This window comes from Wolffia australiana, chromosome 4, assembly GCF_029677425.1.
Source record: "Wolffia australiana isolate 7733 chromosome 4, ASM2967742v1".
Taxonomy (NCBI): Eukaryota; Viridiplantae; Streptophyta; class Magnoliopsida; order Alismatales; family Araceae; genus Wolffia; species Wolffia australiana.
The window spans coordinates 15,617,230-15,627,429 of NC_135838.1; the positions used below are offsets into that span (position 1 = coordinate 15,617,230).

Sequence of the window (10,200 nt, forward strand, 5' to 3'; positions counted from 1 at the left end):
CATCCAACATTTTGGATCTATCATTAGAATGCACCATCCTTGTAAAAATGGCACCCGTCTATTTTGTTCCTTTTATGATTGGCAGAGTGATTTGCTCATTCAGAATCTCAGTTGGGCCCATTATTGTACTCCAAGATGGAAGGATTAAAGGAGTCGTGTTCATATTAATACACACAAACAAAAATCACCACTTGGCCCGTTGGGCATGCAGCGAAGAGGCTTGTGTCTTATTTGTCTTTCTAACTCACATCTTCAGCCTTTTCTAGATTATCATCACCGATAACCTAGGTTTCCACTATCACACATGCCACCTCCAATTCCAGCACTCGTCTGCATGCATCCATCTCCAACTCTGTTACTTGTCCTCACATCCACATCTATCTCCGTCACTTTGACAATGTTAAAATCATCATCGCTCACCACCACTCTAGCGCTTACCAACGCGTATGCACCATCATCTTTGCCGTAACCAGCACGGTATCTCTTTCATCCATTCCACTCTACTCCCACAGCGGTATAAAGTACTCAAATTAGAGTTAATTACTATTTTACTATATATGATATTAAAATACTATTACTCAATAGGAAATGAGTGTTTTAGTTTCTTCCTATAGAGATAGAAGTAGACAAAGAGAAATTTACATCGTTTGTGGTTGGTTATATGTTCACTTTTATTTGGTATATTACATTAATGGTAGTACATTTACATTAAATTTATTTTTGTTTACCAAACAAAATCAAACAGATAAAGTATAAATTAGATTTATTCTCAAAAGTATTCTGTTAAAAAAAATAAATCAGGTTAATTAGGAATTTTATTTTAATTTAATTTCACTTCTTTTATGTTAATTTAATGCTAAAATTCACTTATTTGATATTTCTCCTATGGATTCGACGTTTCTTGTCATAAGAAAATTATAAATTTCCTTTCATAAACCAGAAGGCTTAAACAACATTTTAACCCTAATTTCTTGTGAATCAGCCTCCAATACAAATATAAAAGAAAAATTTGTTATTTTTGGTATGCTGAATCATCCTTTTTCTTCAGAAATTTATCTTCCCATAAAAATACATAAGCATCTAATGGATAGTGAATGAAACTTAGACTTCCCAAAGAGACAGAGCAGACTTCAAAATTTTAAAGGATGTAGAGTGAGGTTTGATCTAGTGTTAAGCTTGTTCCAAGCCCAATATCAGATGACAATATAAGGATGCATGCTAAACTAAATCTCAGAAATGGGCTACACCATACTATCTATACCGATATACAGATACCAGATGATGATATCAGATGTCGATTGTTACATTACAGAAATACGATATCGTAATATGTCCCAATATCGGAATATGTCATATGAATTGAAATATATTAAAACTAATTTACGATCCATAACTAACCTATTGGGTGCCATATATTGTTTGTCTAAGCATTTTCTAATTTTCTTAATGGTTCTCAATTAATATTTCATGTATAATTCTGTACTTGGGCCTAAAAATGGGTAGAGCACACGTGCATGCTATTCTGTATCTGAGCCCATATTATATTTGGTAGTTGAAATGAGTAGCGCACAAGTTTTTGTCAACATTGGAATGATCGAAGGTATTTGTAGTGCAGTTAACCTAACATTTTTTCCATATGGGGCAATAGGTGCTCATTTGTAAGCGGATATCCAGATACCAGATATCATTATCCAAAAATAAAATTCAGTTATGGATTTCAATATCCAATATCTGGATATTGGATTTGATAGCAGATATTGGATTTGATACCCAGTACCAGCATCTGCCATGTACAAAGGTCTAGGACATCCATCCTGATATTCGATATAGGATGCATATTTGATATCCGTCTGATATCCAGTATCTGGTATCTGAAACTGCCTCAAATTTATGTGGGCATCAGATATCGCTTGTCCTATATTGGATATCGGAAGGATATCAGACAGCAAACTCTAGTTTGATTATATACCTTTTAAAGAATTTCATTATAGATATATCACTGATTATTCCCATCCAACTTGATATGGATATCATTGTTGACCTATGATTCATGTTTCACTTTTATGTTTAAAGGATATGATTTTGGTTTGATGTTTTCTTACATAAGAAGATAATTACCTATTTTTCACTAAAAACAAGATATGAAAATTACTGAAAATAATTATTTATTTTTAAATATAACCATCTAAATGTAAAGTTATATTTCATAAATTCCAAAAATATAAAATTTTATGGAAAATCTAACCCAAAATAATTCCCACAAAATTTGCTTTTCAATCTATGTAACATTGATCTCAAAAATAATTAAAAATTACAGTAAATCCTAGGACACTGACTAAATCCTTTGTGCCTTTCCATCTTAAATCACATAAACTTGGTTTAATCTGAAAATCAAACCGTTGGAAACAACTTTAGGTACCATCCCACATAAATTCTGACTCAAAATGCTATGATTTTATTGTTCCAAAGATTGTCAAATGTTTCATCCCGTTATATAGATAATGAGATTTCTGGATTAATTGCCTTTCTTTAGCTGAAACTAAGTCGAGTAGCCACACAATCGATGGCCAAAATCAACAACATTCAAAACTTATTGATCAAATTACCTACACACAGATCAAACCCGTGATTTCTCAATTTCTCGAGTGAGACATGATGAGCCACTCAAGTTTATGGACTCTAGACATAGCCATCAATACCGCACACATCATATTTGTGTTTACATCTTGATGAATTCCATGTTTACTTCATTGTTATTATGGCATCCCAATCACATCAGGAATCAAGAGGAGCAAAAGGGAGAAGTGAAAAGAGGGGTGGGGTACTTGAAAACTTCTGCCCATAGTGAATTTTGTTAAAGGCCTTCTCCTTCTTAGACTAAGTGAGAATTTTCCATAAACCTACTGAATTTTAAGTATATATTTTGACATCCAAAATACCATTTGCATGTCACCCTATATAACCATGTATCAGTTTAAATAAAGACTTGGTTTCCTAATAACCTTTATTGACCTTCCAAATTAACTAAATATATCCTCATATAGATTAATTAATTAATGATGGATCTTACCCAGCCGAGAGGTCATGTGTCCAGCCCATGGGTTATCAAGTTATTCCTTGTGCTTTAGAAGATACAAAGGAGTGCATTTACTTACTCTTGGGACCTGAATGTCATTAGTTACCAAGTATGTATAGTCCTTCATTTGATTGACTCTCCTAGAGTGACTTAGGGTATGGTCAACTGTCAAACCCTAATTGATCATCAAGTTACTATTGATGTGTTTGGAAAACATCAATAGAACTATTCTCAGTATTATGTTGTCTTGACCAAGGACTTCATCATGTTATACCTTGAGCTGTTCTCCAACATCATAGAAATATTCTCCTAGATTTATTTCCCATAATACCAAAAGTGAATGATCTCATGTTGACCGTTCAAACCTCTTCATGAAATTCTTGTATCACCTAAGTCAAGATGGTTTGGAATTCTATGAATAGAAACATGTTGTCCATATGCACAGTACAATCGTTCATCCACAAGGCGTCTTAGGTGTTTCAAGTCTAAGGACTACTTACACAACTCTTTTTGTTTGGTATAATATCTATGAATAGAAACCTGATGACTGTTTGGTATAACATCATTCATGAATTCATACAGATTAGTTCAGTCAACTCTTTTTGTTAAAGAGAGTACACAACCAGTCCTTAGTGTCTCCATACTAATGGATACGGGGTCAGCCATACCTTTCATACGAGTGAGAATAAATAGTGTAATTCTGTGGATACTTTGGTGTCCTTCTCGAGTATCCTTCAAATACGACTATTTAGAATACATGCTTAAATACTAGTGATCTATGTAGTATCACTTCATCATAACTTTCGAAGTCAGATCATGTATTCATGAACTTCATTATAAGCATCACACATGCACTATATTGAATACACCGTACTAATGAACAATGGACTAGATGTTGAATGTGGAATTAGCTTGTTTCTCACATGTACTTGCATTAAATAAAATCATCCAATCTTTTAAATGAATTATTTTTTGTCAATTCAACTTTTATATCTGATTTGTGCTTTCAGTATGTGATCATAAGTTTTTTATAGTAAAATAATTGTCCACAAAATGCGGACTTAGTTATTTAAGATTATATCATATAATCATCCATTAAAATGATAATATGTTATTTCATACAATTGCATCCATCTTTCACTTCATATCGACTTGTAATGCAAAGTAAGAAAACTCATACATATGATAAAAGTTTTAAAATAAATGATCTTTATTATCACTATATCATTCACTTAGTGCAAAACACTTAGGTTTCATTTTTCAAAAGAAAATGCATTATGTTGGATCTTAAAGGGCTTTTGAGTTATTATTACAAGTGAAAATGAAGATACAAGTCACATGTATTCAAGCCATCGCCCCTCTGTCTCTTCTTATTTTTAGCTTTCCTAACATTTGTTAGGCTCGTAGTTCCCATTTTTCAACAATTTATTAAGTTTAATTTTAAAATATATACAATAATTATAATTACTATACTTACAGATATGACTGCCTTAATGGGCCAAAGTTTTGCATACTAACAGAAATGACTGATAGTAAAAAATAGTTTTTTTAATAGTATTCATGCTTTCTTAGGAAACACCCAAAAATTGGCTTTATCTCAGCAGGTTAACTTTTTATAAAATCATTTTTTTGTTTATTTGACAACAATTGTAGACTGAGACTTTATTGTAATTTTAATTCATTTTTTCAATACTAAGATAGCATGTCCATCTCCCTTAGAGGACAACGACTAAATCATCAAAAAAAATTGAGTTGGATTTTCTAAGAATCCAGTTTAATACACATTTATGTGTCACCCTATTGAATGAGGCTTATTAAATCCTCAAAAAGTGTTATGTAAGGTATAGGTATCTTTCCCCAAATTTTAAGGTTTGGACTAGGATCTATTCAGTTAAATATGAGAAATTTAAGTAAAACCCTTCAAAATATTCCCTTGTTTTTATTTCTGGAAAATAAACTCATTCATATTTTATTTTAATCAATGAACAAAATCAAGTTCGTTAAATGATTCTACATTGTTTAAGATAAAATGGAGTCTCAAATATAAGCCTTGTCTCTTGAAAGAATCTTCCATTACCTCATGTAAACAAGGATAGCAGATCTTACCGTGGCTTCAGGAGATCCCTGACACATCTAGGATGATCTCACAACTTCAGGAAATCCTACTTGTAGACGAGAATTGAACCAGAGATCATCCAAAGTGGGTACAAGGGTAAAAACGAAATGGGAGAACCAGAGGGAGATATCACTATGAACAGTAGAAAAAGGAAGAGTAAGGCGTTGATAGAAGAGCCAGAGGCGCCCCAGTACCCATCAAACTTTCATCAAAAAATATTGATTTTCATAAATAAAAAAAGGGCAAATACTAGGAAAGAGCATGAACTTTCGTTTTTGTCAGCCGGGCATCATGAACTTTCATGCTAGTCTAAAAAATAGCATGGGCCAATAAGAAGACGCCACTTGGCGTCTTCTTTTTTTTGTCACCATGGTCAACTGCTGACGTGGTAGCCACCGTGGCAGCCAGGTGGACTCCACGGTGGCATCCACATCTCCGGCCGCCGCCGACGCCGCCCGTCTCTGTCCGCCGACGCCGCCGCCCGTCTCCGTCCCCCACCGCCGCCCGTCTCCGTCCCCCGCCGCTCGCTCCCCCCTTCCCCGCCGCGCCGCCCCTCCCCCTTCCACGCACCACGCCTCGCCCCCTTCCCCGCTCCGCCACCCCTCCCCATTCCCGCGCTCGCCCGCCTGCTACCCCCTTCACCGCCGCTCCGCCGCCCCCTTCCCCATTCCCGACAGTGGCGGGAAAGGGGGGAAGGGGGAGCAGGAAGGGTAACAAGCGAGCAGCGGCGAGAATGGGGAGGGGTGAGCGGCGAGAAGCGCAGCGATGGCGCAGCAGAAATGGGGAGGCGGCGTGAGCAACGAGAAGGGGCAGCGGCGGCGGCGCGGGAAGAGCAAGCGGCGCACGGCAGGGAAGAGGAGCGGCGGGCGCAGCGAGAAGGAGAGCCCTCCGTCCTCCTCCCTGGCGCCACCACCCCCGCCTCCGCGCCAGCGCGGGCGAGCGACCAGCGTCGTCGGCAGCCGAGACGGCGGCATCAGCAGGCGGAGCAGGCAGCGTCGGTGGCGGTGACAGCGGCGTCGGCTGCCGGAGACGGCGGCGTCAGCGGGCGAAGGCAGCGCGGCGTCGGAGCGAGAGCGGCGTCAGCGGGCGAGGCAGCGGGTAGCGGCGAGGCGAGCGCGGCGGTGGGGCGAGGCGAGCGGCGGCGTCAGCGGGCGAGCAGGCGGCGTCGGCGGCGGCGGAGATGTGGATGCCACCGTGGAGTCCACCTGGCTGCCACGGTGGCTACCATGTCAGCAGTTGACCATGGCTGACAAAAAAAAGACGCCAAGTGGCGTCTTCTTATTGGCCCATGCTATTTTAGACTAGCATGAAATTTTATGCTGCCCGGCTGACAAAAAGCGAAAGTGGCATTCTTTTAGCTCTCGTTCAGTAAGCAGAATCTAAAAACAGTGGCATTCTGATGCATTACCTCCAAGAAATGTAGCGAGCACAAAGTTGTTTTGTTTTGAAAAATTATTTTAGGCGGTGACCCAGAAGCGGTAATGATACAAACCTTGATCTAGATTCGTATCGGAAGGAGGTTGGAGGCGATGCGAGATAGGCGTTCCCGAGGTAGGAGAGTTGAAAGCAGGAATGAAGGAGAGGTTTAACAGATGGGGATGAAGTCGGCCGGGGGCGAGCCGCCTGATGATGCGGTGAAGGGTTGGCGATCGCGGGGGCGAGGATCGCCTGAGACTAGAAGGAATCGAGCGGCAGGGGTAGGGATCGGATTGGAAGGGAGCCGGTTGAAGATCCGGTGAGACGATCAGCCAGGGTCCAGAAGCCGACCGATCGCGGACGCGGACCCGCCACGGTAGCGACCAGCCGCGCGGCCCACGACCATTTCTGGACTGGGTGTAGGCCAGCCGCGGACCGTGCTCGAGTCAGCCATCAGCCATCAGCCAGCTGCCACCAGCGACCAGCGATAGTCAGACCACGCCCACCGCGGACCGTCCACAGGCCAATCATGGACTGCCCACAATCCAGCCACAAACGGACCACGGCGGGCACGATCCATCCATGGGCCAGCCATGGATCGGCCGCCGACAGACCGCGGACCAGTCGTGGACTGACTGTCATCCCAACACGGACAGGCCACAGGACTAGGTGCGGTCAGCAGCGACCACCATAGGCCAGCCACGGTCGAACCGCAACCAACCGCGGACTCATTGCAGGCCAGCCACGGGGAAGCCCCAGGCCGACCGAGGACGGACTGCGGGCCAACCACGCTAGGATCGTGCCGAGCTGCAGACGGACTGCGGCTGACAGACCTCGGGCCAGCCAGGACTGATTGCGGGCTGACCGCAGATGGATCGTGGGCAAGCCACACAGACCAACAGCCGACCCCTTGCGGACCGACACGGGCAAGTGTGCTTCCATCGCAGGTGAGCTGCCAACCAGCCTCCTGCCAACTGCGGCATGCAGACCATAGAGCGACCACGGCGGGCCTCAAGACTCACGAGCGTACCAGCGAGAACAAGCTGGTTTTTGAAGGGGGGAGTATTGATAAAGCAGATGGGGAGTATTGAAGGGGGGCATCCTCTACCCCCAAAGGGTATCTTAGGAACTTAGCCCACTAGGGGCATTTTAGTAATTTCATGTTTAGGGTAGATTGCTCGCTTTCCTTATATAGGTGTAGCCCTCCATTGAGGAGGGCAGTCAAGAATGAAGGTAAGTTTGGCCTCTTGGCTCACTATCTCAATCTTCTTCGTCTCAGTCTCATCCCCTTAACCGTCCCACCATCCCCTACCCCCGTGATCGTCTCCTCGGATCTTCAGCCGGCTCCCCTCCAATCTGAACCCTACCCCTGGCATTCGGTTCCCTTCTAGTCTCCGGTGATCCCCGTCCCCGCGATTGTCAACCCTCACCTCGTCATCAGGCGGCTCGTCCCAGGTCGATCCCTGTCCCCATCTGTTTGACCTCTCCCTTCATTCCCATTTCGACTCTCCTACCCCGGGAATGTCTATCTCGCATCGCCCTCCAACCTCCTTCCGATACGAATCTTGATCAAGGTTTGTATCAGGTAACCACCAAAGTTACGTGAGAAGAGAGCGAAAACTCTCATCTTACAGACTGAGCATAAAGTCATTTACCAGTGTGTGTCTAAATGTTTTGCTGTTTTACTAGGAGGTCTGTTGCTGGGCTTATACTTGTTTTCAGCGGCCCACACTAGATGGCTTGTATACTTCTAGAAGTGAGAAATACAACCCTTCAACAATTACGAAAAAGGACATGAATCATGGAAATAAATAAGTCATTTACTTGAATCTTCTTCCTTGACTTCCACCTGTCATGCTGTGTCTAGAGTTATCATTTTAGCCGCTTGAATCTCGTGAGCTACTGTAAAAGAAACCAGAGAAGGAAGGTCGGTGTGACACCTATAAAAAATTATTCTTTTACAACGAGATTGCTGACTACATATAAATATCAAATAGGATACCTATTTTTATAAACCAATACACAAGAAAATTAAAATGCACGTCCTTCCTAAGCCAGTTGCACTCTCGCGAATGGAATATACAATCCATGGTGTGGGCGTCTTCCAAGCGGCTCTCTCTGCGTCTGTACGGTGTCTAATTTTTTCAGGTACTGCAGTTTTATATGTATATGCTTTTATTTACTCATATATCCGCTGGCACATTAAATAAAGTTCATGATTGGTAGATATGTCAAATAGCCAGCCGTACGATGATATTAATTTATTGGCGAAAAAGAGAAATAGCCAATTAGATGTAGACTTAAATTTAGGGATAACATTGAAAGATGCATACAATAGAATCGATGATGTGAAGAGAACTAAAAAAATAAAATTACAAAGAAAAAATTTCAGGAAGTTATTGTTGAAGCCTTAAACAAGGGCCGATAAGAATGTAGAACTAAGACCGTGAAGTAAAAATAATGACGAATTAAAAAATAAGGATTAGAAGTGGCAGGATCGGAAAAAGAAGGAATGAGGAAAACCGAGAAAGGAAACAGAATTGTACAGATGAAACCAGAAAACAAGAACCCCTGAAACAAAATTGAAATCCATAAATTAGGAATTAATAAATGAGGATCAGGAAAAATAAAGAAAGATTGAAAATAAAGATAAAATGAATCATTTACTTAAGGAATAAAATAGGAGCCAAGAAGGAAAAACAGAAGAGCGAATTGAAAGAGGAGAGGAAAGATTGAGGAACTGGTAAAAATAGCACTAGAAATCTCCAAATGAATGAATTCATTGTCATCAGGGATACCAGGTCCTACTCTACACACTTGCTAAGTTGTGCGACGAATCAAAGAATGTAAACTAGTGACAAAAATAAACAAGGGAAAATAATTATCCAGCGAGAAAAGAAGAGAGCTGGACCAAGATAGAAAGCAGTGATCCACAGCGAAGAGGAGACAGCGAGACAGAGAAAAAATAGCGAGACTGAGAGAGAAGAGGATGGAGCGGGAGATAGGAGGGGCCAAAGAGAGAGTGTGAAAGAAAGATTGAGGCAACAAGGAGGGCAGGATAAGCGAAACAGAGAGAGAGAGAGAGAGAGAGAGAGGGGGGGGGAACGTAACAGAGATCAAGGAAGCCGAGCAGACAGCGAGATTCAGCGAGGAAGAGAGGAAGACAGTGCGCGAGAAAGATACTAACGTCAGCATCGTTGCTGCTGCCGCTGCCGATTACCACCGCCGTGTGGACTTCACACTGTGGAGCAAGAAAGAATGAGAGAGGGTAAGGAGCTTAACACTCCCTAGTTATACTTATAATGGGGGCTTAACTGTGGTTCAAAAAAATAGCCTTTCTAAAATTGCTGTCAACCCCTGGTTAACCCGTGGTCAAGAATTTTTATTTTCGTACGTGCAACGGTACAAGAGGAGTTCTCAGTTTTAAATGACGACGGTGAAAAAACAATAACCCGACAGCGCGGCGAAGGAGAAAAAAAGATGAGCCAGAGAGAGAGAGATCGAGAGGATTCACTTGCATTTTGTTTACCTGTAGTGCTTTAGTGCTTCAGATTTCCATTCAGGGCCAAACTATCTAAGGAAACGGGTTTAT

General features: G+C 41.8%; 1 long non-coding RNA gene across 1 annotated transcript; it reads right to left on the reverse strand.

The window, feature by feature from the left end:
- Positions 1 to 8,303: 8,303 nt before the first annotated feature.
- On the reverse strand, positions 8,304 to 9,869 carry LOC144702643 (uncharacterized). The gene is made up of 3 exons (XR_013581305.1): positions 9,796 to 9,869; positions 8,611 to 8,732; positions 8,304 to 8,510 (listed from the first exon to the last, which is right to left on the reverse strand). It is a non-coding gene; the product is annotated as an uncharacterized LOC144702643 (long non-coding RNA).
- Positions 9,870 to 10,200: the final 331 nt, after the last annotated feature.